Genomic DNA, 27,677 nt, shown 5'->3' with positions numbered 1-27,677 from the left:
ATCTCATCCAGATTTGTAATTGATGTGGAAATTTCTGGTTTCTTTGGAGACTCAGAGTCTCATCTGATGTTTCTCTGGAAACTGTCTTATGAGAGAATGATTTTACTGAAGCAGACGTGTGGGAGGGTATTTTGCTAAGACGTGTGGTGTTTTTCTGGAAGCTGTCTCAAAAATGGGCATGTGATGTTTTGCTTGAGAGAACACATGGTATTTTGAAAGAGTATGAATATAACCCAACAGACAGATAGTGGATAATGCTGTGTGGCATTGGTTTGCCTTGCCACTTTTTGCTGGTCATGATTTGTTGTGACTTCGTAAAGAGAAATGCACCAAAGAACTTGTGATGGTGTTCCAGCAGCTTCTTGCCACTTCTGCCATCTTGGACTGATAGGCAGAGCCTCACTCTTTCTTCTGGATTAAACTGCTATTGCTGATTTAAAAATGGTGTTTGTGAGTGCATCAAGTCACCACTGTGGATTCATGTGACTTGAACTGCTGATATCCTGACAACACACATTGTATTAATTCCAAAGAACTATTTCTAAACGGGTACACATCCTTTTTTGTTCTACAAACCTTTCCTTTCCACTACTTTTGGTGGGTGGTGGGCTAGAAGAGAAGTTAAATATTTAACTACAACTTATTAAAGTAGGATTTGAAAAGTATAAGCTGATTTGTGATAGCATTCTGCTGACTGTGTTTGATTTGTCCCCTAGAAGCTGCATATATGATATGCATATTATACTTTTTTAATAAGTATAAGATATAAGTTATACAATACTTCTGGATCCCAAACGTTTATATACTTTTTGCCCCGTTTTTATAGGATATTTTCTTTATTTTCATTTCAAATGTTATCCCATTTCCCTTTTCTGGGTCCCCCCTCCCCAAGAAACCCCGTATTGCATCTCCTCTCTCCCTGCTTCTATGAGGGTGTTCCCCCACCCACCTCCCCACCCTTGAATTCTCCTAGACTGGGACATTAAGTCTTGACAGGACCAAGGACAGCTCCTCTCATTGATGCTGGACAAGGCCATCCACAGCTACATATGTGGCTGGAGCCATGGGTTTCTCCATGTGTATTCCTTGGTTATTGTTCTTACTACAAGGTTGCAAACCCCTTCAGCTCCCCCAGTCCTTTCTCCAACTCCTCCATTGGGGTCCCTGTGCTCAATCCAATGGTTGGCTGTGAACATCTGCCTCTGTATTTGTCAGCTTCTAGCAGAGCCTCACAGGAGACAGCTATATCAGGCTCCTGTCAGCAAGCACTTCATGGCATCCACAATAATGCCTGGGTTTGGTGACTATATATGGGATGGATCCCCATATTTGGCAGTCTCTGGATGGGCTTTCCTTTAGTCTCTGCTCCACACTTTGTCTCCGTATTTGCTCCTGTGATTATTCTGTTCCCATTTCTAAGAAGAACTGAAGCATCCACACTTAGGTCTTCCTTCTTCTCGAGCTTCATGTGATCTGTGAATTGTATATTGGGTAGCCTGAGATTTTGTCCTAATAGCCACTTATTAGTGAGTGCATACCATATATGTTCTTTCGTGACTGGGTTACCTCATGCAGGATGATATTTTCTAGGTCTATCCATTTGCCTATAAAGTTCATGATGTCCTTGTTTCTAACAGCTGAATACTATTCCAATATGTAAATGAACCACATTTTCTGTATCCATTCCTCTGTTGAAGGATATCTGGATTCTTTCCAGCTTCTAGCTATTATAAATAAGGCTTCTGTGAACATAGTGGAGCTTATTTGTGATAGCATTCTGTTGACCCTGTCTGATTTGTCCCACAAAAGCTGAATATATGATACTATACATTTTAGTAAGCATAAGTTATACAAGACTTCCTGGTCCCAAACTCTTATCATTTGATCTGCTGGTCACAGCTCTTTGGGGAAGTCACCATTGAACAGTGTTGTGCTGCTCCAGATTATAGATTATTTATTTCAGTCTTCCTGGCTGTTCCTCATAAGATGCATATTTCAGATGTGCTTTGTGTGATCTTGATCCAAGTCCCTCTCACATGGGAAGAATAAACTGTTCCACTGAATTATATGGAAATCTAAATTAGCCATCTTCTAATTCACTTTAGGAAAGTTTCATATGTTTTTTCTATACACAGAAGACTCACTATTTTCACAATATCAAACTACTCTGGTTCTTCTTATCCACCTTGATCCAAATTAAGCAGTTATGTTGTTGTTGTTGTGTTCTTTTGTTTATCTAATCTAAGAAGTATTTGTTTATCTTTATATTTTATTAACCATTTTATTTGTTTCCATTTCAAATGTTATTCCCCTTCCAGTTCTCCCCTCCATGAACTCCCCCTCCCCATGGCCCTGAGCTTCACCTCTAAGAGGGTGTTTCCCCACCCCACCCCCACTCCCAACTCACCCCTCTAACATTCCCCTTCTTTGGGACATCACTGTGTGATTCATTCCATCTATAGAAACCAAACCCTGACACAATTGCTGATGCCATGATGTGCTTGCAGACAGGAGCCTGGTATGCCTGTCCTCTGAGAGGCTCTGCCAACACCTAACAAAGACAGATGCAGATACTTGCAGTCAACCGTTGGACTGAGTCCAGGGACCCCAATGGAAGAGTTAGGCAAAGGGTTGAAGAAATATTTCTTAATCCTCAACATTTGAGTAAGTATTCTTCCTCTCTCTATGTTCTCAGTTTTAGCAATTATTCTGAACTCTTGTTTTGTCCCCTAGGATACAAGCAAGTCCATGTGTTCTTCATGCATGGCATATACTTATCTTGTTCATTGTTATCATAAAGGTAATCTGACAGCTGGGTTTCAATGAGTAATTGATAGATGTCTGAATCAACCTCTCCTCTACTCAGATTATCTATTTTAAGTGCTATGATGGTTAATTTTAATAAGCAACTTGGCATAACCTAGAACCATCTAGTAACTGAGACTTAGATGAAGAGTTGCCAAGATCAGGTTGCCTTGTATAAGTATCTGTGGTGAATTGTTGTGGTTTCATTAGTTGATTTGAAGATGAACCAATTGTGTGTAGCATCATTTGTGTCCTGGATTGCATAGGAATGGAGAAAGTGGATAGAGTAGGAAACTTGTTCACTGCCTTGTTGACTCTGACCTTGATTTCCGTGCAATGTTAGACTGTAGCCTGGATTTGTAAGCAAAAGAAACCATTTCTCTACTGAAGTTGATTTTGTCAGGATATTTTATCACAGCAATGGAAAGGAAACTAAGGTAGGTACTTTATAGTTTTTCTGAATTAGTACAAAATCAGGTCCATGTATGGATAGTACTCCCTTCCAGCAGAAGAGGTGAAACATTCTAAGTATTCTTCTGTGAAGTAAGTCAGGGCAACTTCTCTGATATGTTTTGTGGAGAAACTGTGAAGCTAAAGCTAAAGCTGTTGTTATAAAATGTTTTACAAAAATCTAATGAAAAACATATCTTTGGGGACTAGAGCTGTAGAACAATAAAAACTGATGAAAGAAAATTACTGTCAGGCATCTTATGTCAAATAAGCCTTGGAACTCTTGTTCTGTGCCTCCCAGCTTGAGTGCATAAGAGAAAAATGCAAATTTTCCAAATGAAGTATAGCTAGCAGTGCATAAATCTCTAGAAGACAGGAAGATACACTTATTAAAACTTGGCAAGGATCAGAAATGAGTGACTTTTTCTCTGAAATCCAAGCCTTTTTCTTTTTAAAATTAGCTTTTCCCTAAAGCTACATCAATTATAAATAATTGCATACAGCAAAATGGGCTTAGCTAAACTTAAAACAAATAAACTGAGAAATTAAAATGATTAAAAAGATAACTGAAGATTTCAGATTTTAAGCAGGTGACCTTTAAAGCATGCCAAAATAAATTTCCAATTTCATTCTAATTTTAAATGATGATAGGTCAATGTTCTTATAAGAAGATTTTTCTAGGAATCTATTCTTAAACTTGCCTATTATAAAACATTGCTATTCTATAATTCTCTTTGTGGTCATTTTACACATGATTCCTTATAATACAAAGCAGTTTATTATTTGCCAAGTAACACAATGAGGATGGGATGGGGTGGAAAAGTGGCACAGTGTTTCTTACACTTGCGGCTTTTGGAGAGAACCAGAGTTACATTATCAGCATCCTGTAATAATCCTAGCTTTAAGGCATCTGCACCACTCGTCTTGCCCCTGAGGGTACCAACAGTCATATGCACACACAGACGCGCGCGCACGCACACACACACACACACACACAGAAAGAGAGAGAGAGAGAGAGAGAGAGAGAGAGAGAGAGAGAGAGAGAGAGAGAGAGAGAGGAGAGGGAGAGGATGAGGGAGAGGAGACAGAGAAGAGAAGAGAAGAGAAGAGAAGAGAAGAGAAGAGAAGAGAAGAGAAGAGAAGAGAAGAGAAGAGAAGAGAAGAGAGAAGAGACAGAAAGAGAACAAAAGAATTTAAGGACCCAGGAATGTATCACTTTCAACTTTGCTTTCAGCCCTCTCTTCCCCTCTCCTTTGTCTCCCCTTTTATCCATGCTTTTACCTCTGTGTGATCTAAATTGTCAGGACATTGCTACCTTGTAAGTCTATTGCAGGCTCAATTCCACATTCTCAGAAGGATGAACATGAGAGGAAATCTGAGTAGCAGACTGTCAAGAAAGCCTTGATGAGAGCAGGCTGGGTCATGAGCCTGAGTATGATTGCCAGGAGTCCCCAGAGCAGATCGCTGCCTGCTAGAGAAGGCTGGGTGATTATTGGTGTTCATGGTCACTGTTTATAAGTTCCTCAGTGGAAATAAGAAATGCTACACTTATATTAAATCTGAGGCTATAATGTTCAAAAAAGGTTCTTTTTTTGCAGCTCATTTTTCTGAAGATGCCATTGTCATATGGGTTATACTTGGAAGCTGTCTGGTTTCATTTACACAAGCAATTGAAATATTTTGCTTAGGAGACTTGAAGCCTCCACAAGACAGACTTAGGGAGTGGTACTATTTCTTTCCTTTTCTCTTTCTGGATCCTTTTTGTGACCACATGACGACCTGCTTGCTTGTCTGCACGAAAGTATGAATGACACTTGAGGAGAGTTGAGGATTACAGTAATGAATTTGTAACTAAAAATGAAAGCTTCTCCTCTTGCTGTGTAGTACAAAGCTGAAAAGTACAGCCGCAGATAAAAGGACAGAGACAGGCTTATTACCTGAATCAGAGGAAGAAGAAGTTTGGCTTAAGGTTACAGTCAATACTTTCAGATGTACACAAAAACATTTCTAGGTGTGTTTAGTGTTGTGGAGATTATGCAGTTATGAAGAAGATGGAAAGGGATACATATGCATATGGCTCAGCATCTTTTATCAAACAATAAAAATAGCTCAAACTAAAGGAAACATCACTTTCAAGACTAGAAGTACTGGAGTTTGTGATTAACAGTATCTGTTTCCCCTAGATGGTAAAAAATCCAGCCATCTTGTTAGCCTTATTTCTGAGCAACTTGCGGTAAGGTCTTTAGGATGAAAGCCCATTGCTAGTTTGAAGCCTGTGTGTAGAGGTACACGCATCTTTCTTAATGACATAACCTTCATCTTTGAAGGCTTTTATAATATTTTAAATCCTCCTTTAGCATCGTTAATTATCTTTATGCTGATGGCACTGATGTATATTAAAAATTCTCATCATTTCTGAAATAAATACCTATATTTTATTTTAATTATTCCCTATTTATATGACAAAATTAATTTTTTCAAGTTGAACTCATTTCTTTCTCCATCGTTTTACTGTATGTGCACTTGTTCATTGTCCTCTTGTCCTTGGATTGATTTTCAGTGCTGAATTCTCAGTTGAGTCAGCTATCAAATCCAGAGACCAGTAGCTGTGCCTGTGGTTCAGGGCCAACCACATTTCTTTTCTTGTCAATCCCTGCTGAGAGTTTACAAGCTTGGTCACATTGTCTCTGCCTTCTGCATTGCATCATTGTAGACTTAGGCCTTTTCTATATTGGACTACATAACTATCTTTAATGTCTCTATCTACTATGTGTCATGATGTCATCAAAATCACCTTTGGTATATGCTTCTGTGTGGATCTTGAGATGAATATCTTTCTGATTTGAAATGATTTGAAGTTTTCATGATGGGTGAGGTGCTTTTGAATCTGGTCTCAGCACAAATTTCCCTTATTATACATATGGCATAGTAACATTTTGAGCTATTCAGAAATCCAATGAAATGCTACTAATGCATTTATGGCATTCTACAGTGCTTCTATATTTCATACATTTAGGACTTCATGCATACCAGCTAAGTATTTGTATCTGAGTTCATTCACAGTGTAGACAACATCCTTTATTCTTTTTTTTTTTTTTGCATTCATCTTAGGAAAATATCTGGAATAGAACATGTGTGGACTATTACTGGCTAAATAAAGATGTGGATATTTAAAAGATTCTGTAATTATTGTTCAACTTTGTCAAGTATCATATACATTTTATAAATAGAGCATTTTTGAGGCTATGCCAGTGCCTGGAAAATACAGAATTGGATGCTCACAGTTATCTATTGGATTGAACACAGGGCCCCCAGTGAAGGATCTAGAGAAAGTAACCAAGGAACTAAAGGGGTCTACAACCCTACAGGAGGATCAACAATATGAACTAACCAGTACCCCCACCCCTACCCCCCAGAGCTTGTGTCTCTAGTTGCATATGTAGTAGAGGATAGCCTGGTCGGCCATCAATGGGAGAAGAGGCCCTTGGACTTGTGAAGATCATATGCCCCAGTTCAGGGGAATGGTGCGGGGAGGGTATAGGGGACTTTCAGGATAGCATTTGAAATGTAAATGAAGAAAATATCTAATAAATATAAATAGAGCATTACTCATTTGTTCTGATGTTTCTCCTCCACTTGGAGAAATCAGTAACAATTTCATCATGTTACAGAAATTTATTTGCTGAAATTTTCTGTCATCAGTGACAGATGGAATTATAATTTTGAGAATACTTTTTAAAAAATGAACTATAAGAGTTTTTCTTTTTATGTTTTTATTTTTGCAATTATTATATAATTACATAATTTCTCCCTTCCCTTTCCTCCCTCTAAACCTCCTTGCTCTCTTCAAATCCAAGAATACTTTTAAATTTTGTTTTATTTCCTTTTATCAAAATTAGGTTTTTAAAAAATAAACTATATTCTTATTATGGTTTCCTCTGTCCCTACGTCTCTCAGATAACATTTTTCTCTCAAATCTATACTCCTCTCTTTTCCCATCTCTCCCTCTTCCTTCCTTCCTTCCTTCCTTCCTTCCTTCCTTCCTTCCTTCCTTCCTTCCTTCCTTCCTCCCTCCCTCCCTCCCTCCCTTTCTTCTTCTTCCTTCCTTCCTTTCTCTTTCTTTATTCCTTTCTCTTGTCTGTCTTTCTGTCTGTCTGTCTGTCTGTCTGTCTGTCTGTCTGTCTGTCTGTCTCCTGCCTGCCTGCCTGCCTGCCTTTCTATCCCTCAACTGAGGAATGGATAAAGAAAATGTGATATTTGTACAATGGAATATTATTCAGCTATCAAAACATGTGCATCATGAAATATGCAGGCAAATCCTTGGAAATAGAAGGGTCATTCTGAGTGAAATATTCCAATCTCTGAAAACAAACATGGTATGCATGCAATTATAAGTGAATAGTAGCCACAATGTACAGAATAACCATACTGCAATTCACAGACCCAAAGAAACTAAGAAACAAGGAAGACTCCATGGGGGAGGGGCTTGAATCTCACTAAGAAGTGAAATAGTATAGACATCAGGGGGTGGATGGAGGGAGAGAACTGGGTTGGGGAGAAGTTTTGGAGAGGAGCAGGAGGGATTAAGTGTAAGGAAGATTGAAAGAAAGTACAGGGACTTTCTGAAATGGGGGACTTGTATTTCTGGGATAATCATGAAACTTAAGACAATCAATGGGAACTCTAAGGAACCTATGATCTTAACCGTAGTTAAGATTGCTATCAATGGGGGATATGGAACCTGAAATGACCATCTTCCCTTAACCAGAAAAGCCTTCCTGCGGAGTGACTGGGACACAAATTAAGCCACAAAACCATAGATCCACAATGTCTACTACCAACAAGATGTGCAGGGGTAAAGATGGAGCAGATGTTGAAAGAATGGCCAAGAAAATGACTGGTCCAACTGACTCAGACCATGAGAGAGAGAGAGTCCGCATGGACACTATTAATGATATTCTGATTTACTTCCAGAGAAGTGCCTAGCATAACTGACATCTGAGATACTTCACTCAGCTACTAAAGGAAACAGATGCAGAGTCCCATAGCCAAATATTAGGTGGCATATGGAAAATTCTATGGAAGATGAGAAAGAAAAATTATAGGAGCCAGAGAGGTCAAAGACACCACAAGAAAACATGCAGAATCAACTAACCAGGGACCATAGTGGCCCACAGGGGCTGAAATACCAGTGAGCATACATGAGAAGGACCTAGGCCCTCCACACATATGTAACAGTTATGTAGCTTGGTCTTCTTGTGGTACTCATAATGGCTGGAACAGGAGCTAAACTTGAGTCTGTTGTCTGCCTTTGGATTACATCTCCCTAACTAGAATGCTTTTTCTACCAACAATAGGAGAAGATAAGCCTGGTCCTTTGGCAGCTTGACTTGCCAAAGGGGGTTGACATCCATGGGAGGCCTCTGTTTTTGAAGCCTTTCTGAGAAGAGAGAGTATATGTGACGATGTCTGTGAGGAGAGGGGAGAGGGAGAGAATGGGAGGATAGTAGAGAGAGGGAGCTATGATCAGGATGTAAAGCAAGTCAAATAATTATTTAAAAAATATTTTTAAAAAGGGAAATGAATTCATTGTTTTTAATAGCTGAGTAGTACTCCATTGTGTAAATGTGCCACATTTTCTGTATCCATTCCTCTGTTGAAGGACATCTGGGTTCTTTCCAGCTTCTTGCTATTATAAATAAGGCTGCTATGAACATAGTAGAGCATGTGTCGTTATTACTAGTTGGAACGTCTTCTGGGTGTATGCCCAGGAGAGGTATTGCTGGATCTTCCGGTAGTATGTCCAATTTTCTGAGGAACCACCAGACTGACTTCCAGAGTGGTTGTATAAGCTTGCAATCCCACCAGCAATGGAGGAGTGTTCCTCTTTCTCCACATCCTCGCCAGTATCTGCTGTCACCTGAATTTTTGATCTTAGCCATTCTGACTGGTGTGAGGTGGAATCACAGGGTTGTTTTGATTTGCATTTCCCTGATGATTAAGGATGCTGAACATTTTTTTTCAGGTGCTTCTCAGCCCTTTGGAATTCCTCAGTTGAGAATTCTTGTTTGGTACATTTACACAATGGAGTACTACTCAGCTATTAAAAACAATGAATTTATGAAATTCTTGGGCAAATGGATATATCTGGAGGATATCATCCTGAGTGAGGTAACCCAATCAAAAAAGAAGTCGCTTGAGATGCACTCAGTGATAAGTGGGTTTTAGCCCAGAAACTTAGAATACCCAAGATACAACTTGCAAAACACAAGAAAATCAAGAAGAACGATGACCAACGTGTCGATACTTCATTCCTCCTTAGAATAGGGAACAAAATACCTATGGAAGGAGTTACAGAGACAATATTTAGAGCTAAGAGGAAAGGATGGACCATCCAGAGACTACCCCACCTGGGGATCCATCCAATAATCAGCCACCAAACCCAGACACTATTTCATATGCCAGCAAGATTTTACTGAAAGGACCCTGATATAGCTGTTTCGTGTGAGGCTATGCCAGTGCTTGGCACACACAGAAGTGGATGCTCACAATCATCTATTGGATGGAACACTGGGATCCCAATGGAGGAGCTAGAGAAAGTACCCAAGGAGCTGAAGGGGTCTGCAACCCTATAGGTGAAACAGCAATATGAACTAACTAGTACCCCAGAGCTCGTGTCTCTAGCTGCATATGTAGCAGAAGATAACCTAGTTGGCCATCATTGGGATGAGAGACCCCTTGGTCTTGCAAACTGTATATGCCCCAATACAGGGGAACACCAGGGCCAAGAAGTGGGAATGGGTGGGTACGGGAGTGGGGCGGGGAGAGGGTATAGGGAACATTTGGGATAGCATTTGAAATGCAAATAAAGAAAATATCTAAGAAAAAAAGGGAAATGAAAATACTTCTAAAAGATTGGTCTGTAGGTAAGCCCATAGGGCATATTCTTAATTAGTGATTAATAGTGGAAGAGGCCATCCATTGTGGGTAGTGCCATACTTGGCTGGTGGTCCTTAGTTCTATTACAAAGCAGTCTAAAAAAGACAGGGGATAATTATACCAGAGAACTTCTCCAGTTGATAAACATCTTCAGCAAAGTGGCCAGATATAAAATTAACTCAAATAAATCAGTAGCTTTCCTTTATACAAATGATGAACAGGATGAGAAAGAAATTAGGAAAACAACTCACTTTACAATAGTCACAAGTCATATAAACTATCTTGTGGTAACTCTAACCAACCAAGTGAAAGATCACTATGACAATAACTTCAAGTCTCTCAAGAAAGAAATCGAGGATCTTAGGAAATGGAGAGATCTCCCACACTCATGGATTCGCAGAATTAACATAGTAAAAATGACCATCCTACCAAAGGCAACCTACAGATTCAGTGTAATCACCATTAAAAATCTCAACACAATTCTTCAAAGATACGGAAAGAACAATTCTCAAATTCATCTGGAAAGATAAAAAAAATTCTTAGTAAAAGAACTGCTAGGGGAAACACCATCCCTGATCTCAAGCTATAATACAGAGCAATAGTGATAAAAACTGCATAGTATTGATAAAGACACGTTGATCAATGGAATAGAATTGAAGACCCAGATATAAAACCATACACTTATGGACACTTGATCTTTGACAAAGAAGCCACAAATATACAGTGAAAAAAAAAAGAATCTTCAATAAATGGTGCAGGTCTAACTGGCAGTCTGTATGTAGAAAAATGAAAACAGACCCATATTTGTCACCTTGCACAAATCTCAAGTCCAAGGGTATCACAGACCTCAACATAAAACCAGATACACTGAATCTAATAGAAGAGAAAGTGGGAAAGAGCCTTGAAGTCATTGGCACAGGGGGAGATTTCCTAAACAGAACTCCAGTGGCTCATGCTCTAAAATCAACAATTGTTAAGTGAGACCTCATGAAACTGTAAAGCTTCTGTAACACAAAGGATCTGGTCAATAGGGCAAATTGGTAACCTACAGATTGGGAAAAAATCTTAACTAACCCCACAACCTATAAGAGGGTTAATATCTAACACTATATAAACAGCTCCAGAAGCTAATCACCAAAAAAATCCAAACAACCCAATCAAAAAATGGGGTATAGAACTAAACAGAGAATTCACAACAGATGAATCTCGAATGGCTGAGTAGCACCCAAAGAAATGTCCTTAAGTGATCAGAGAAATGCAAATCAAAATGACCCTGAGATTCCACCTTACACCAATCAGAATGGCTAAGATCAAAATTTCGGGTGACAGCAGATGCTGCTGACCATGTAGAGAAAGAGGAACACTCCTCCATTGCTGGTCGGGTTGAAAACTGGTACAACCGCTCTGGAAATCAATCTGGAGGTTCCTAAGAAAATTGGAAATAGGATTAACTGAAGACCCAGCTATACCACTCTTGGGAATATAGTCAAAAGATGTTCCGCCATGCCACAGGGGCACTTGTTCTACTATGTCAAATGGCCTTATTTGTGATAACCAGAAACTGAAAACAACCCATATGTCCCATGAAAGAAGAATGTATACAGAAATTATGGTTCATTTACACAATGGAATACTTACTATTCTGCTATTAAGAATGAGGAGATCCTGAGTTTTGCAGGCAAATGGATGGAGCTAGAAAATATCATCCTGAGTGAGGCAACTCTGACCCAAAACGACGTGCATAATAAGTGAATATTAGCTTTAAAAGGTACAGAATACCCAAGATATAGTCCACAGAACTAAAAAATGTCAAAAAGCTGAAGGACCCAAGTGAAGATTCCTGAATCCCACTTGGGAGAGAGAATAAAGCAATCACAAGTGGGCAAGAAGGGAGGGACCTGTGTGGAAAAGAGGACAGGGGGAAAGAGGGGAACATGATCAGGTATTGGGTAGGGAAAAAAGATTGAAGCTCTGAGGGCCAGCAGAAAGAACGGAAATGGGCAACCTCAGTAGGTAGGAGGTTGGGGGACTCTCCAGAATGCATCAGAACCCCGGAAGGTGAAAGACTGTCAGGACTGAAAGGGAGAGACCTTAGATGAAATGTTCTACAGTGGTGAGAGTGATGGGGTTGCCATCCCACAGTCAAAACTCTGACCCATAACTGTTCCTGTCTGAAAGAACTGCAAGGATAAAAATGGAGAGGAGCCTGAGGAAAAGGATGTCCAGGGACAGGCCTAAAGTGGGATCCAGCGCAAGGGGAGTTCCCAAGACCTGACTCTATTACTGAGGCTACAGAGTGCACACAAAAAGCAGCCTATCATGACTGCTCCCAGAAAGACTCAACAAAGAGTCAGATGCAGGTATTTACATCCAAGCAATGGGCAGAAGCTGCTGACACCTGTGGTTGAATTAGGGAAAAGCTGGAAGAAGCTGAGGAGGAGGGTGACCTTGTAGGAGGACCAGCAGTCTCAACCTGGACCCCTGAGATTTCTCAGACACTGAACCACCAACAAGGCAGCATACACCAGCTGATATGAGTCCCCAACACATATACAGCAGAGGACTGCTGGGTCTTGGTTCAGTCAGAGAAGATGCACCTAACCCTCAAGAGACTGAAGGCCCCAGGGAGTTTAGAGGTCTGGAGAGTGGGGAGGGTAGAGACATCCTCATAGAGACAGGGTAGTGGGGAGGAGGTACGGGATAGGGAGCAGTCAGAGGGTGGATTGAGAGGGAGATAAAATCTGGAAGATTGTGAAAAAAATTAAATAAAATTAAAAATCAATATCCATAAAAAGCAGAAATAAAGTAGGTATATTTCATTTCAAAACAATCTAATAAAGTAAAAATCTTTCTGAAACATATAGAAATTAACTAGACACCATCATGAATAACAAATTGAATAATGAAGTAATATCACAACCAATTCATACTAATGAAATAAATCATTGTAGATAAAAAAAAATCATGTTAGTGGGCTATACATGGAGCTTTGTGCAACTGGTCACTATAAGAGATAACAAAAGAAAATTATTCTGTCTCTGCTTGAAAAAAAATTCTTTGTAGGCCTTAGTGAGTTTATTTCCATCACATTTGTAAAAGCTGATATTTAGTGAGTCTATTGATGAATATTCTAATTTCTCTAGGAAACATCATAAATTTATCGAATTGAAAAGAGTTATCTAGCTAAGTGGGCCTTCCTATGGAAATAAAGATAAAAATAATACCCTTTATGAATTGTTATGGTAAGTCAGTCCTGAAGGGACACCAGAAACACATTTGCTTTAATCAGCACAGGAATGTAGCCTGTGGTATAGAACAGAGCCTCTCAATATGAGGGTCTTGATCTCTTTGGCACAGCTCTATATTCAAAATATTTACATTATGAGTCACAACAGTAGAAAATTCAAGTTATGAGTAGCAATGAAAATGATTTTGTGGTTGGGGGGTTCACCACAGCATGAGAAATTGTATTATAGGGTTCAAGCATTAGGATGGTTGAGAAACTTTGAGATATTCTATCTGAATTAGGAATTTGAAATTTCTTTTAAAGCTGAGATAAAAGGAGTCCTTAATTAAAAAATTAAGCATTTTGTATGCTAGGTATTTTAGAGTGAGGTACACAGTATTAAACCTTTACTATGTCTGTTTCCTTCTTATTTGAAAGTGGGTAAAGCTGAAAGCATGAACATTATGGGGGGCATAATTCTTTCCCCATGCTGGATGTAAATATCTCTACAGAGGTATAAGGAATGTCAGCAGATGCTATTTTCAGATGGCGCTACAACCACAGTAATGAGCATCGTCCCCTTTTTTTTATTAAATTTTTTTATTTACATTTCAAATGCTGTCCTGAAAGTCCCCTATACCCTATCCCCGCCCTGCTCCCCTACCCACTCACTCCCACTTCTTGGCCCTGGCGTTCCCCTGTACTGGGGAATCATCATCCCTTAATGTGCATACATGAAACATAAGATCAATTTTTTTTTCAGTATCTATCCCTAGAGCCCAGGTATATTTATACAGAAGTACATTTAAGCCAAAACTTCACCAAGGCCATTGACTTTGAAAAAAATCATAAGCTATAAATGGTCATATCCTTCACGATTCATTTCTGAACTACAGAATGATGCAACCTTTACATTCTTTAAGCCTGTTATTTTATGTGTACCCATGTTTTGGCTGTAAGACCATCTGAGCACTATGTAAATAGAATATTCTTGGATACTGCAGAAGTGATCATTTCCCTTGGGACAGAGTTACATGCAGTGGCTAACCATCATGTAGGGGTTGAAAACTGAACCCAGGTCTGGAAGAGCAGCCAAAGTGGTCTTAATCACTGAGTCATCTTTACAGCTGACATTTGACCTTGTAAAAATTTTATTATAATCATTTTTTCTCATTTAATAATCTGTGTTTAAAGTTTTGACTATGTTTTGTACTATGTTATGAGATAAAACAAATTATTTCTTGGATGAATTAAAAAAAGAAAGATAGAAAGTCAGGGGAACAAGCTAGTGAGCAGCACACTTCCTCTTCCTCTGCATCAGCTCCTCCCTCTTCCCTCCTCCCTCCAGGCTCCTCCCTCCTTGAGATCCTGCTTTTACTGCTTTGGATGATGGCCTTTTATATATGGAACTGTTAGAAACATAAACTTTCCTCCCCATGTTGCTTTTAATCATGGTGTTATATCACAATAACCCAAACTAAGACAGAGAGGTAGTAAAGATGCTCCAGGAGATGAGCAAGGCCAGTGTCTGAAAGTGGACCTGAAAGGAGCAGCAGACAGTCTGTGTGACAGTAAACCAGGATTATCTCTCTCTCTCTCTAGCCCTGGCTGTCCTGGAACTCACTCTGTAGACCAGGCTGGCCTGGAACTCAGAAATCCGCCTGCCTCTGCCTCCCGAGTGCTGGGATTAAAGGCGTGGACCACCATGCCCGGCCAGGATTATCTCTTTCCTGAGGTTGTAGTGAAGACAGTAATAGGACTGACATCAGATTTAAGACAAGAAACTCAAATGAAAACTTTTCTCAATGGTCTTGGATGGAAGGCTTCCCTGAATGCTATAGGCCCCACTGTTGCAAATAGGGAAGTTCTTAAAAATAAATCATATATACAGTTAGGTAGTGATGTGCCACGGCATTTGCAGTATATGTCTAGGAGTTTTCATCACTTTTCATCAGAAAGGTCCCTGGACCTGACATAGGTTTCTTTGAGGGAGTGTTATACCAAGTACAAATGAAGTTTGTACTCCTCCAGTGAAATGTGTTTGTGCATTTCTGTGTGTTCGTGTGTGTGGTTTTGTGTTCATGTGTGTGTTTGTATGTGTATATATGATGTACATTCCTTTGTATGTGGGATATCTTCTAAATTCAGCTAGTACATGTTTTTTATTTTATTATCATTATTTTTTACTATTTTTGTAGGTACGTCTTAGTGCTTATGTGTGTGTTTGTGTTTTGGCATATTAATGGAGTCAGAGAACATCATTATGGAATTGATTTTTCTTCTGCTGATTTGTATGTATTTTGGGAATCTGCAATAGTGACTATCAGTGCCCCGCCATGATTTTACTGTTTATACATTTTTCCTATGGGTGTAGCTTAGAATTAGAGGCTAATATACTTTGTGTTATTTGCTTTATTTAATGCCCTTCAAGGTGAATGGGATAGGTGTACTGCTATATTATTTGACAACTTAGACCAGTTAGCCTGTAGTGTATAATATGATGACATAGCAATTACATTTTTATAGGACCATATCTAAAATTCAAGTCTATCTGTATTGGTGCAGAGGTTACCATAGCAACTTTAATGGGTAACAATACTTGTCTAGCACTATGATTGATGCAATGTAGACAAGTATACAAGGTAATTGGGGAAATGGCTGCAGAATCAATCACATTTTCTACCAGGAACATATAAGTACAGAAATTTAATGAAACAAAGCCCCATGTAGAAGTCAAAAATAAAATGAACTAAGATCACTACAGCAATCTCTCTTTTTAAAACAATTGTTTGGTACTCAGACATTAGTATAGACACTTTTGAAAGTAGCCCAGAAGTTTCTCAAAAACAAACTAAAACTAGAAATAGAGCTACCATATGATCCAGCTACATCACTCCTGAGATGCCTGTACTCAAAGACCTACTGTAAGGTACTGGCACATTAGTGTTCATGGCTACTCCATTCAAATTAGCTGGAAAATAGGAAAAACCTCGACTTGTCACTCAATTGATGAATGGAAAATCAAATTGTATTATGTGTTCATAATGAGATTTTCCTCAGTTGTAAACAAAAATGATGGAAAGGACTGGAAAACATTATACTCAAGTCAATTAACCAAGACCCAGACACATAAGGCCATATGCAGTTTCTCATAAGTGCTTCTTAGTCTTTAGGTTTGTGTGTTTAAGTTGGAGCATCTGTGAGAGTCAAGAAAATAGAAAGGGGAGTATTGGGGTGATTTCTTAAGGAAGGAGGAACCCGGAACATAAGTAAAAGGAAAGACAGAAAAAATAGAGATAGAAAGGTTTAAGTAGGAGAGGAGTAGGGAGTGGGCAATGGAGACAAGGAGACTTGGGAGAAGCTTAAATACGAATAAGACAGGGGGCTGGGGAGATGACTCAGATGTTAAGAGCATGGCTGCTCTTCCAGGGGACCCAGACTCAATTCTCACCCCTCACATGGCAGCTCACCACTGTTTATAATTCCAGTACTAGGAGGTCTGATACTCTCAAGCAGGACATACATGTAAGGAAAGTACCAATGCACATAAAAAAAGAAGAGTAGTCAAAAAAAAAAGGTGTGTGTATAGCTATATGGAAACCTACTATCTTATAATCTAATGAAAATGTAATTAAAATAACCATATAAAATGATTATGAGTACATACATGTCCCCATAATGCTGCTTCTAGCTATGAATTACTAAGCACAAATCTCAGTACTGGGTGTGTGATGTATCTTTATGAGTACTGCTTTTTAGGGAGATCCCAGACGCCCTCACAACAGATAGATAGCTAATTGCCATTCCTCTCAGTTGATAAGATCCTATTGCTAAGGACATCACTCACCTTGTTTGCAATGATATAGAGATATGGCGAAATCAAACTAAACCGTTGGAAAGTTCCTACGCGTTGGCTAGCTTTCAGAGTTCTGTAAGGTGCAATGAAGGCAGTGGGAAGAAGAGGCAAGAGACATCTTATTCAGTTCTAAACTCTGTAAATGAAGTTACCTACTTACTCATCAAAGTACAGGCATCTGCATAATACTGCTGACTATTACAGAGATAACCAATAGCTCTCTGATTAGATTTGAGGCCAGCTTATCAGGAGGCAACTCATGCTTGGTACTATGAATCCAACAAAAACACAGCTCTGAACTTCATAGGCCCCAGGAGGAACTCACTACTAGCTAAGTTGACACAGTGTCAAACTACCTGATAAATACCCATCTATGTTTATACCTACATGTGAATGCTACTGTCAGCCTTAATCTCTTTCCAGCAAGCAGCAGTGAATTCTAAGACTCACAGATGCTCAACATGCAGAGAGCAAGTGACAAATAAGAGTTTAGACCTAACAAGGTATTTAAATCACTTCCTGCACAGCTCAGAGAACGTGGTAGGAGAGGACTGGAAGAATGCAAGAGATGGAAGATTATGAGAAGAGCTTTGTAAGCCATTGTCTGGGCAGGTCATGCCCTTCATTCTAAACATGAGCCCACAGCAACTCTGATTATTTCGGGGTTTGGTCTGCACAAAACTGGTCTTATCAGCATATAGTTAGGACAGAAGGGTTCCTTTCCTCTATCAGTTATTAACTACTGAGATTCTGAGAGGAGTGCAGTCATTGTTTTTAGTTAAGTGCTCACCGAGGAGGATACCAAGCACCAGTGCATACTTTCAAACTCATAGTCATGCACATAGTCCTGGTTAAACTTACTGGGTCACAAAACAAACCCAAAAGACATGGATATGTGTGTTAATGGGGTTTGGGGGGTGCTGGCAAGGATAGGAGGGAGATAATTAGAATGTGTTCTACACAGTTAATGTTAAAAAAACACTTGCAATGTTTGAGTTATTTGAGTGTATTTGTTTATTGAATATAAAAATACATATATCCTCATGTATCAAGTATTTAGTATATCAAGGGAGTTCTGGATTTACCAGGAGAACTAGATTCTTGTCTGTACTTCCTGTCGGGCTCTGAAAAACATGGGTGAGGTGATTACTGTACTTAAACAGTTAGAGTTAATTTGTCACTCTGCTGGTGGCCTTGCGCTATAATTTGGTGTATATTAGTTTTCTGTGCTAAGTTCACACATATAAATTGGGTTGTTAGGAGGATGCTCTGAGCAGTGCATGTAGGAATCTTTGATCGGCGCTTGCAGTATTGTAGCACATCAGTAAATGTAGATCAACCCAGGCTGAGGCCACCTGAACACACACCTGTTGAATTTGATTGCATTTTCCTTTCGGGGGGGGGGGGTTCGCTGCTTTTCATACATAGTAAACCAGACTCTCTTCCTCCTCCCTCTGCAGGTGGAAAGCGGCAGTGTCGAGCCCAAGCATTCTGGTTGCCATGGGTACCGATGTCGCGGTAACCAAGGAGACCAAGGCGGAAGCTCTGGTCCGTGGTGAGAGCAGAGGCAGCTGCAACAAGGGTCGCAGGTGGTGAGTTGGAGGACTAAGGGTGCGTACAGCAGGTGAAGGGTGTATGATATTGCGGGTAAAGCCTGGTGAGACCGGTCTGGGCTATGCAGACTGTGGAGAGGAACGAGTCCTGGCGGGATTGGGAGGAGGGCTTTGGTCGATCCAGCAGATATTTGCGGGACCTTTGACATGTAGGCTCCTGGGCTTCCAGACCAGGCTCTGGCTCAGGAGTTATACGTTTCTAAAATAAATAAATTAATTAATTAAAAAAAAAGAGGTTGGTCAATGATATTAGTGCAGACATGAACTTAAGGTAAATCTCAGATAGAGAGAGCGGAGCCTCTATCAATTGGATTTTCAAGCTCCTTTCAAATGCTTGTCTTTTACCTTTTGAATTCATTGGTGCCCTGTGAAACACATACTTACTGGAGAAAACAACGTAATGTAATCACACAATCCCCTTGGTGTTTTCTTTCTGGATGTCTGTTCTCCTTGACCCACTTCCCTCCAGAAGTCCAGTCTAGTAGGGATTCCTGGTTCCAGAAATACCTGAGGCAGTGGGTGTTTATTCCCTTTTTTTCCCCCTCCTTGCTTTTTCGTGTTATTTTCAAGCAAAATCAGGCATTAACAGAGACTTTGGCAAGTAAAGTATTTTGTGAAAGTGAATCTATATAGGATTAACACTGCAAATTCTATGCCTATGGTGATTTAAACTCTTTTCCTAATCTTATTGCTTAACCTTCCAGGCTACACAGAAGTCAGCCCTGACTCCCATAACATTGCCAGTTTTATCACAAAGGAATTACCTGGAATTAGTTTCTATCTTTCCTTCTTTCAAAACACTTGCTATTTTTTTTTATAGTTATCGTGTTTGCTTTTTGTGTGTTTTTATTTCCTTCATCAGAACAAATATTCAGAGAGGCTGGTGTAATAAATACATGCTCATATTGTTCATTTGTACTTCATACTACACAGAGATATTTGATGTAATTTGTTGATTGCTAAGCACTACCTTGGAGTAGATTGTAAAAATACAATCAGATTTGTTTTGTGGGAGGAAAGAGTTAATGGTTTCTTTCCTAGATAAGATTGTGAATTGAGTTAAAAGTAGTAGAAAAATGAAATACTTCCAACTTAGTGCATTATCATCCATAATGTGAGATACATAGATAGGAAATGATTGATAGATATGCAAAGATCAATGAAAGGATGCCACTCAAATATCTGGGCTGCCCAGAAAGTAGCACCAATTTTAGCAACTATGCAAAATAGAGACAATAATAGTAAATGAGCTTCACATACAGTTTCCAAAGAAGTTGCCCACCACCAATGGAGAAAACAGGAAGTCAAGAGGCCTTCAAACTGCTCAGTGAGCAGAGTAATGGAAGCATATAACCAGAGACTAAAGAAGGCTATGCACAGTAAAAAATCTTAAGGGACAGGCAGAGTTGTTGGGCCATATTTATTGTGGTGTACAGAAGAACTCTTTGAAATCTTTTTGTTTTCCTTTTGGAAATCTTTATTTCAGTGTGTATGTGTGTGTGTGTGTGTGTGTGTGTGTGTGTGTGTGTGTGTGACATGTGGAGATCGGAAGATTAATGAAAAGAGAGTAGGTTCCCTCATCCTACCCTGTATATTTTTAGGCTCAGATTTAGGGTCTTAGGCTTATTGAGAAGAGCTTCTATCTAATTGCTGAGCCATCTTATTGGCCCTACAGAACTAGAGGAGAAACTTGACTCCAGAAATGTATTCAATGGTATTTCAGATACATCACTATAAAATTTTAAATCTTCTAATGTGTGAAAGATGATGACTGGGGAAGAGGAAAGAATATTTACCAATAAAACATTGGGTTTACTTAGATATTCAGATGGTTTTTTATTTGGATTAATGATGTTGAGTGTGTAGAACCATAATTAGAGTTAAAAATCAACGTGTAATAGAACAAATAATAGAACAATTATTCTGGTTCTCTTACCACCCTTATATGCTTAATTTTCTAATGCCTAAAGCATTCTTAGGTAAACAGACAGATAACAGTGGATCATGTGAAATCACATGCTTCTGACAAAATATTAAAGGGCTTGGTTTCTGAAAGTTTTAATTTAAAGATGTAATAACATCATTGTTGACTGCAATAATCTAAAGTTTTTACTTGTCATTGAATTCATAATTACTGTTAGTTTCTTTACCGTTCTATTTTTCATAGACTCTCTAGAGAAATAGGGAAGAGCTTAAGTGTACTAAGCTCTCATTTTTTAAAAGGGTATTTTACTTTTGACAGGTCAAACGTAAGAAGTAGGTATCTTAAATTCAGAATCCTTTTCATCATGTTAAGACTATCTTGATATCTAACCATTTCCAATTGCATTTTATTAATGTAGCCCATGAAATATTGGGCTATATGTATACCTCTTAGTACCACTATGCTGTATCTTGTCAGATATCCTGAAGACTTGAAGTCAGATGACCAGCTGAATTCATGGCCTGTGCGGGGAAAACATGGCAATGTGATTTTTCTTTCTTTCTTTTTTTTTTCAATTAAAGGCTGAAAACATTTATTTTTTAAAAATGTAAATTAATTAATTAAAATTTAAAAATATTTTTATTAGGTATTTTCTTCATTTACATTTCCAATGGTATTCCAAATGTCCCCCATACCCTCCCCCCTACTCCCCTACCCACCCACTCCCACTTTTTGGACCTGGCATTCCCCTGTACTGGGGCATAGAAAGTTTGCAAGTCCAATGGGCCTCTCTTTCTATTGATGGCCGACTAGGCCATCTTTTGATACATATGCAGCTAGAGTCAAGAGCTCAGAGGTACTGGTTAGTTCATAATGTTGTTCCACCTATAGGGTTGCAGATCCCTTTAGCTCCTTGGGTGCTCTCTCTAGCTCCTCCATTGGGGGCCCTGTGATCCATCCAATAGCTGACTGTGAGCATCCACTTCTGTGTTTGCCAGGCCCTGGCATAGTCTCACTAGAGACAGCTCTATCTGGGTCCTTTCAGCAAAATCTTGTTAGTGTGTGCAATGGTATCAGCGTTTGGAAGCTGATTATGGGATGGATCCCCAGATATGGCAGTCTCTAGATGGTCCATCCTTTTGTCACAGCTCCAAACTTTGTCTCAGTAACTCCTTCCATGGGTGTTTTGTTCCCAATTCTAAGAAGGATTATAGTGTCCACACTTTGGTCTTCAATGAGCTGCTCACACATAGGCTCTTAGGCTGAAGATTATGTATGATCACTTCTTCCCTTAAAAAATTTTGCCCCTCAACAGAAGAATGGATACAGAAAATGTGGTACATTTACACAATGGAGTACTACTCAGCTATTAAAATTTATGAAATTTCTAGGCAAATGGATGGACCTAGAGGGCATCATCCTGAGTGAGGTAACCCAATCACAAAAGAACTCACACAATATGTACTAACTAATAAGTGGATATTAGCCCAGAAACTTAGAATACCCAAGGTATAAGATACAATTTGCAAAACACATGAAACTCAAGAAGAACGAAGACCAAAGTGTGGACACTTTGCCCCTTCTTAGAATTGGGAACAAAATACCCATGGAAGGAGTTACTGAGACAAAGTTTGGAGCTGAGACTAAAGGATGGACCATCTAGAGACTGCCATACCTGGGGATCCATCCCATAATCAGCCTCCAAACGATGACACCATTGCATACACAAGCAAGATTTTGCTGAAAAGACCCTGATATAGCTGTCTCTTGTGAGGCTATGCCAGGGCCTGGCAAACACAGAAGTGGATGCTCACAGTCAGCTATTGTATGGATCACAGGGCCCCCAATGGAGGAGCTAGAGAAAATACCCAAGGAACTAAAGGGATCTGCAACCCTATAGGTGGAACAACAATATGAACTAACCAGTACCCCGGAGCTCTTGACTATAGCTGCATATGTATCAAAAGATGGCCTAGTCGGCCATCAGTGGAAAGAGGCAATCGTTAATTGCCTCAGTACAGGGGAACACCAGGGCCAAGAAGTGGGAGTGGGTGGGAAGGGGATTGGGTGGGGAGGGGAGTGGGTGGGGAAGAGTATGGGGGCCTTCTGGGATAGCATTGAAAATGTAATGAAGAAAATACGCAATTTAAAAAAATTAAGATTCAACATGAATTTAGTAAATGTTAATATCAGATATATTTAAACTTAAATTTAACATTACTTTAATAGTTTGAAGAAAGTACTTTTTTTGTTGTTGTTTTGTTTTGTTTGAGACAGGGTTTCTCTTTATAGCCCTGGTTGTCCTGGAACTCACATTTTAGACCAGGGTGGTCTCGAACTCAGAAATCCACCTGCCTCTGCCTCCCAAAGTAAGTACTTTCCAATTAACATTATTTTCATCTAACAGTTCTTTCATGAGTCTTGGATTTCCACGTGCTAGTAGTGTGAAGCAAGTATTTTCTAATTAAATTAATTTTTATTGAACATTTTTTCATGTGTCTTGGATTTTCATGTACTATATTACCTAATGACCTCAGAGTTTTTAGCTATCCCCCAAACATTCTAATGGTTTAAATCTTTAAAAACATGCCTTAATTTAAGACAAAAAAGCTTAGTGGTAGCTCTTAAGTATTCAGATATAAAACTATCTGAGTCATTAGAAAAATCAAGTAACTCACAAAACCCTCTCAATTAAATGATGGTGTCTTCATCTCTGACCTGCTGGCCATATGGATCCAAGGATACCTATGAGCATAATCTAGATTTGTAAGCTTACTTAAACTATTATAAGGAATTTTTGAGTATCTGTTGTCTTAATGACACAGTTCTTGACTGTCAAATTATTGGATTATCATATTGTTTCTCAAGGTCAAAGCATGGACAATACTGCTGCACACAGTTGTTTCTCAAAATTCTCATTGTACCAGATGTACAGTAATAAGTACTCTGGGAACCTGACACACCTCTAGCACATCATTTTCTAGCTTCATAGATCATTTAATATTCATTTCTTCCATTCTGTGAAAGAGAATGGTCTTTTCTAAAATGAAAACATGCAGATAACCAATATTAAACTGCAATTGTATCTGAGATCATGTTGGCTGCATATGAATGGGTCAAAATGGATCTAGGGTAAGAAAGCTATAGAAACAACCCAACCAGGTAAATAAAATACATGTGGGGTGGCTTACAACCATCTGTCATTTCAGTTCTAGGATATTTGATGACTTCTGGTGAAACTTCACAGATGTGGTACATGTACATATATACTCAGTCATACACATATAAAATAAGTAAGTGACTAAACAGATCGTTAGAAAAAAAGAAGTTACTTGTATCCTGTAATTTTACTTTGTGCCTCAAGCTTTATGTTTTGCTATTTATGATTCAGACATTGTTATAGCTTTGCTTTCCTGAAAAAGATGACTAATCCTCTGTTGGTTTTACCCAAAGAAATAGACAGAGCAGCATGACTCACTATTATAATCTTTCATTTTTATGCATACAATAAATTGGCTTATGTGCATGACTTGATAAACACTTAATTGAAAGGAAGCTTCACTAACTGCATTCAGTGAAGTGAAGTGCCCTCAGAATAAGATTGTTTATTGGTTAAATCACATTATCATCAGAGCTGTAAATCCAAATCATCTCATTCTAATGGGATTTACATGCCTTTCTCACTCTTTGTATAGATAAAATCAGTCCTTGTGAAGAAGTTAAACTTCTTCCTGCATACGCACATACATTGAAAGCTGCATCACACACAGATCCCAGCGTGCAAAGGAAATTAGGACAACATAGATTATTTTGATTAACCAGAAACATCTACTCTGGGGATTCCCTTGTGTTATATTTTCGATGATAATGACAAAGCATAACCTTTTATAAATTTATCAAGTGGGGCTCTCTCCCTTTCTCTCTCTCCCTCTCTCCCTGCCCTTTTGTGTGTATGTGTGTGTGTGTGATATATTTGTATATACTTATGTTCATTATCTTCCTCTATCACTTCCCCACAATCAAATATACCTACATGCTTGTTTAATATGACTGACTCTGCAGGTTTTAAAATTAATTAATTAATTTACATTTCAAATGCTACCCCCTTCCACTTTCCCCCTTATAGAGTTTTCTCTCATGTCCTCTCACCTTCACCTATGAGAGGGCAGGCAGTCTCTTTATTAGCCCACCCTGGGACAACTCTACAGGATTAGACACATCCTCTTCTACTGAGGCCAGACATGGCAGTTTTTTGCTACATATGTGTCTGGGGCCTTAAACCAACATGTGTATGCTATTTGGTTGGTGGAATAGTCTCTGAGAGATTCTAGGTTCCAGGTTAGTTGATACTGTTGCTCTTCCTAGGGGGTTGCCATCTCCTTGAGAGCCTTCAATCCTTCCCCTATCTCTTCAATAGGGATCTCAACCCCAGTGTAATGTTTGTCAGTACCTGCATCAGTCTCAAGTCAGCTGCTGGGTAGAGCCTCTCAGAGGACAGTTATCTGCAGACAGTTTGTTTGTTTTTAATTTTTTGTTGGATATTATCTTTATTTGCATTTCAAATGTTATCTCCTTTCTGGGTTTTCCCCAGAAACCCCCTCTCCTATCCACCCTCCTCCTGCTTCTATGAAGGTTCTCACCTACCCATCCACCCATTCCCGCCTCCCCACTCTGGCATTTCCCTACACTAGGGCATCAAGGGGACCAAGGGGCTTTCCTCCCATTGATGTCCAACAAGGCTATCCTTTGGTGCATATGCTTCTGGGTCCATGGGTCCCTCCATGTGTACTCTTTTATTGGTGATTTAGTCCATGACAACTCCTGGAAGGGGGCGGTCTGGTTGGTTGACATTATTGTCCTTCCTATGGGGTTGAAAACCCCTTCAGCTCCTTCAGTCCTTTCTGTAACTCCTCAGTTGGGGACCTATGCTCAGTCCAATTGTTAGCTGTGAGCATCCTCCTCTGTATTTCTCAGGCTCTGGGAGATCCTCTCAAAAGAAAGCTTTCTCAGGCTTCTGTCAACAAGCACTTCTTGGCATCTACAATAGTGTCTGGGTTTGGTGACTGTATATGGGATGAATCCTTAGATGGGGCAGTCTCTGGATGGCCTTTTCTTCAGTCTCTGCTCCACACTTTGTCTCCATATAATCCAGACAGTTTTAAGAGAAGCATTCCAAAGTCACTTTGATGGCGGCCACCCTGGTGATATTGTAAGACAATTCTGCAGAGGCAGAAGCTGACAAATTGCCTTGAGTACATGGATTTCCATGTGGGCATGGAAACTTCTGTGTCAGGGCTCCCCTCCTTAATTCTTTGAGCCAACTCTCCAGATTTATCTTCTGTTCTCTCAAAAAAATTCACCATTTCTTCCTTGTTGAAGGCTTAACTTTCCATGCTTAAACTAGGCACTAGATGAATTTAATGCCTAGGCTGGAGCTGAAGTGTGTTTTAACATTGATTTTTTTAATACACACACAACCTTGGTTTTGATAGCCAAGACTGGTAAAACAAAAGCCAGTCAACAGAAAGCTTGAGCTTCCCTCTGCATCCCCTCCCCCACATGCTCTGGTCATTATCCAAACTGGACTTGACATTGGTCCCATTCAAGAGATTTTTTTTTCTTTCACTATAATATGGAATATTTATCCAAGTGATATTCTCATTTATAAGCCCTTATGCTTCAAAACTTAAATGCTCGTCAGCCCAAATTCTTGCCTGTTTCATGTCTATAAGTTTTATGTCGCTTAATATTTCTTTGTTATATGTCTTCTGTATGTGAGTTTATATGACCTTTTTGACTCTAAGCCATCTGAGCTCAAAAAAACTAATTTCCTTAGGTCTTGATTCTCCTTACTTCTCAATACAGTGCCATGAATATATCAGTATTGGTATATATTTACTGGGGTCCTGGAACATAAGTTGTTTGGACATCTAAAACTGTGGCCACTACAATATTTTTAAAAGAGCTTTTGACATTCATATATTTTTGAGACCACATCTTAGCCTGGGCTGGACATGAATGAATTTTGAAGCTGTGGGTGACCTTAAACTTCTGACTTTATTGGTTCTGCCTCCAGAGTTTGCACTTAACCTCACCTGCTTTATGTCATTCTTGGGCTCAAATCTAGAGCTTTGTGCAAGTTAGGCAAGTAGTCTTCCAATCATATATATCTCTAGTCCTGGGTAATAACAATTGTTATTGCTTTGAAACAGCAGTGGTACATGAGAATCTGTAGTTCTGCATTACAGAATAGATATTTTCAAAACCAGTATTTGATATAGTCAAAAAAGTATGTTCTGAATAATTGAATTTTCTGGCTAACTCAGGTAGGAATGAAATTTTTGTATTTATTTCTCACTGGAAAATTGTTTTTGAAGTATTTTAATTTCTTTTTTAATATTTATTTATTACTATATGTAACTACACTGTAGCTGTCTTCAGACTCCAGAAGATCTTGTTATGGGTGGCTGTGAGCCACCATGTGGTTGCTGGGATTTGAACTCAGGACCTTTGGAAGAGCAGTCAGTGCTCTTAACCACTGAGCCACCTCTCCAGCCCCCTTAATTTCTAGTCTTAGCAAAAGAGTGCTACTAAAGTTTCATACATACATATGTGAGAATATCAGAATATTTATCTCATGAATATTCATTTTTGCACATGAATATCAGGATGCCATTAGGAAATTATTACACACCCTAATTTTTGTTATATAACAATTTATACATAATAGTGATATTTGGGTTGTGGGTCAAGGGTTCTTTTAGTTTTTCAGTATGTTAAGCATGTATTTTATTTTTAAATAAGGCTACCTGATAAAGAGTTATGCATTGTGAAGATGGGAATACATTTAAAGAAATGCATATT

At 39.1% G+C, this 27,677-nt stretch overlaps 1 protein-coding gene and 1 long non-coding RNA gene across 5 annotated transcripts in view; one reads left to right on the top strand and one right to left on the bottom strand.

Moving 5' to 3' along the window:
* Positions 1–18,769, bottom strand: part of Gm40071 — a 42,994-nt gene extending 24,225 nt beyond the window's left edge. Inside the window, exons 1-2 of the long non-coding RNA XR_867358.3 lie at positions 18,644–18,769; positions 17,268–17,349 (exon numbers count right to left, since the gene is read on the bottom strand). This is a non-coding gene — a long non-coding RNA (predicted gene, 40071). The remainder of the gene's footprint in view (positions 1–17,267; positions 17,350–18,643) is intronic.
* A 38-nt stretch (positions 18,770–18,807) lies between these two features.
* Zbbx (zinc finger, B-box domain containing) overlaps positions 18,808–27,677 on the top strand; it is a 127,156-nt gene continuing 118,286 nt past the window's right edge. For all 4 annotated transcript variants that reach the window (XR_003954303.1, XM_006501258.1, XM_011240063.1 and 1 more), the window contains exon 1: positions 18,808–18,887. The gene's annotated coding sequence lies outside the window, so the exon portion shown is untranslated. The remainder of the gene's footprint in view (positions 18,888–27,677) is intronic.

The sequence above is a fragment of the Mus musculus genome, chromosome 3, assembly GCF_000001635.26.
Source record: "Mus musculus strain C57BL/6J chromosome 3, GRCm38.p6 C57BL/6J".
NCBI lineage: Eukaryota > Metazoa > Chordata > Mammalia > Rodentia > Muridae > Mus > Mus musculus.
The sequence above is the reverse complement of the archived record's forward strand: the minus strand, read 5'-3'. Positions and strand labels throughout refer to the sequence as shown.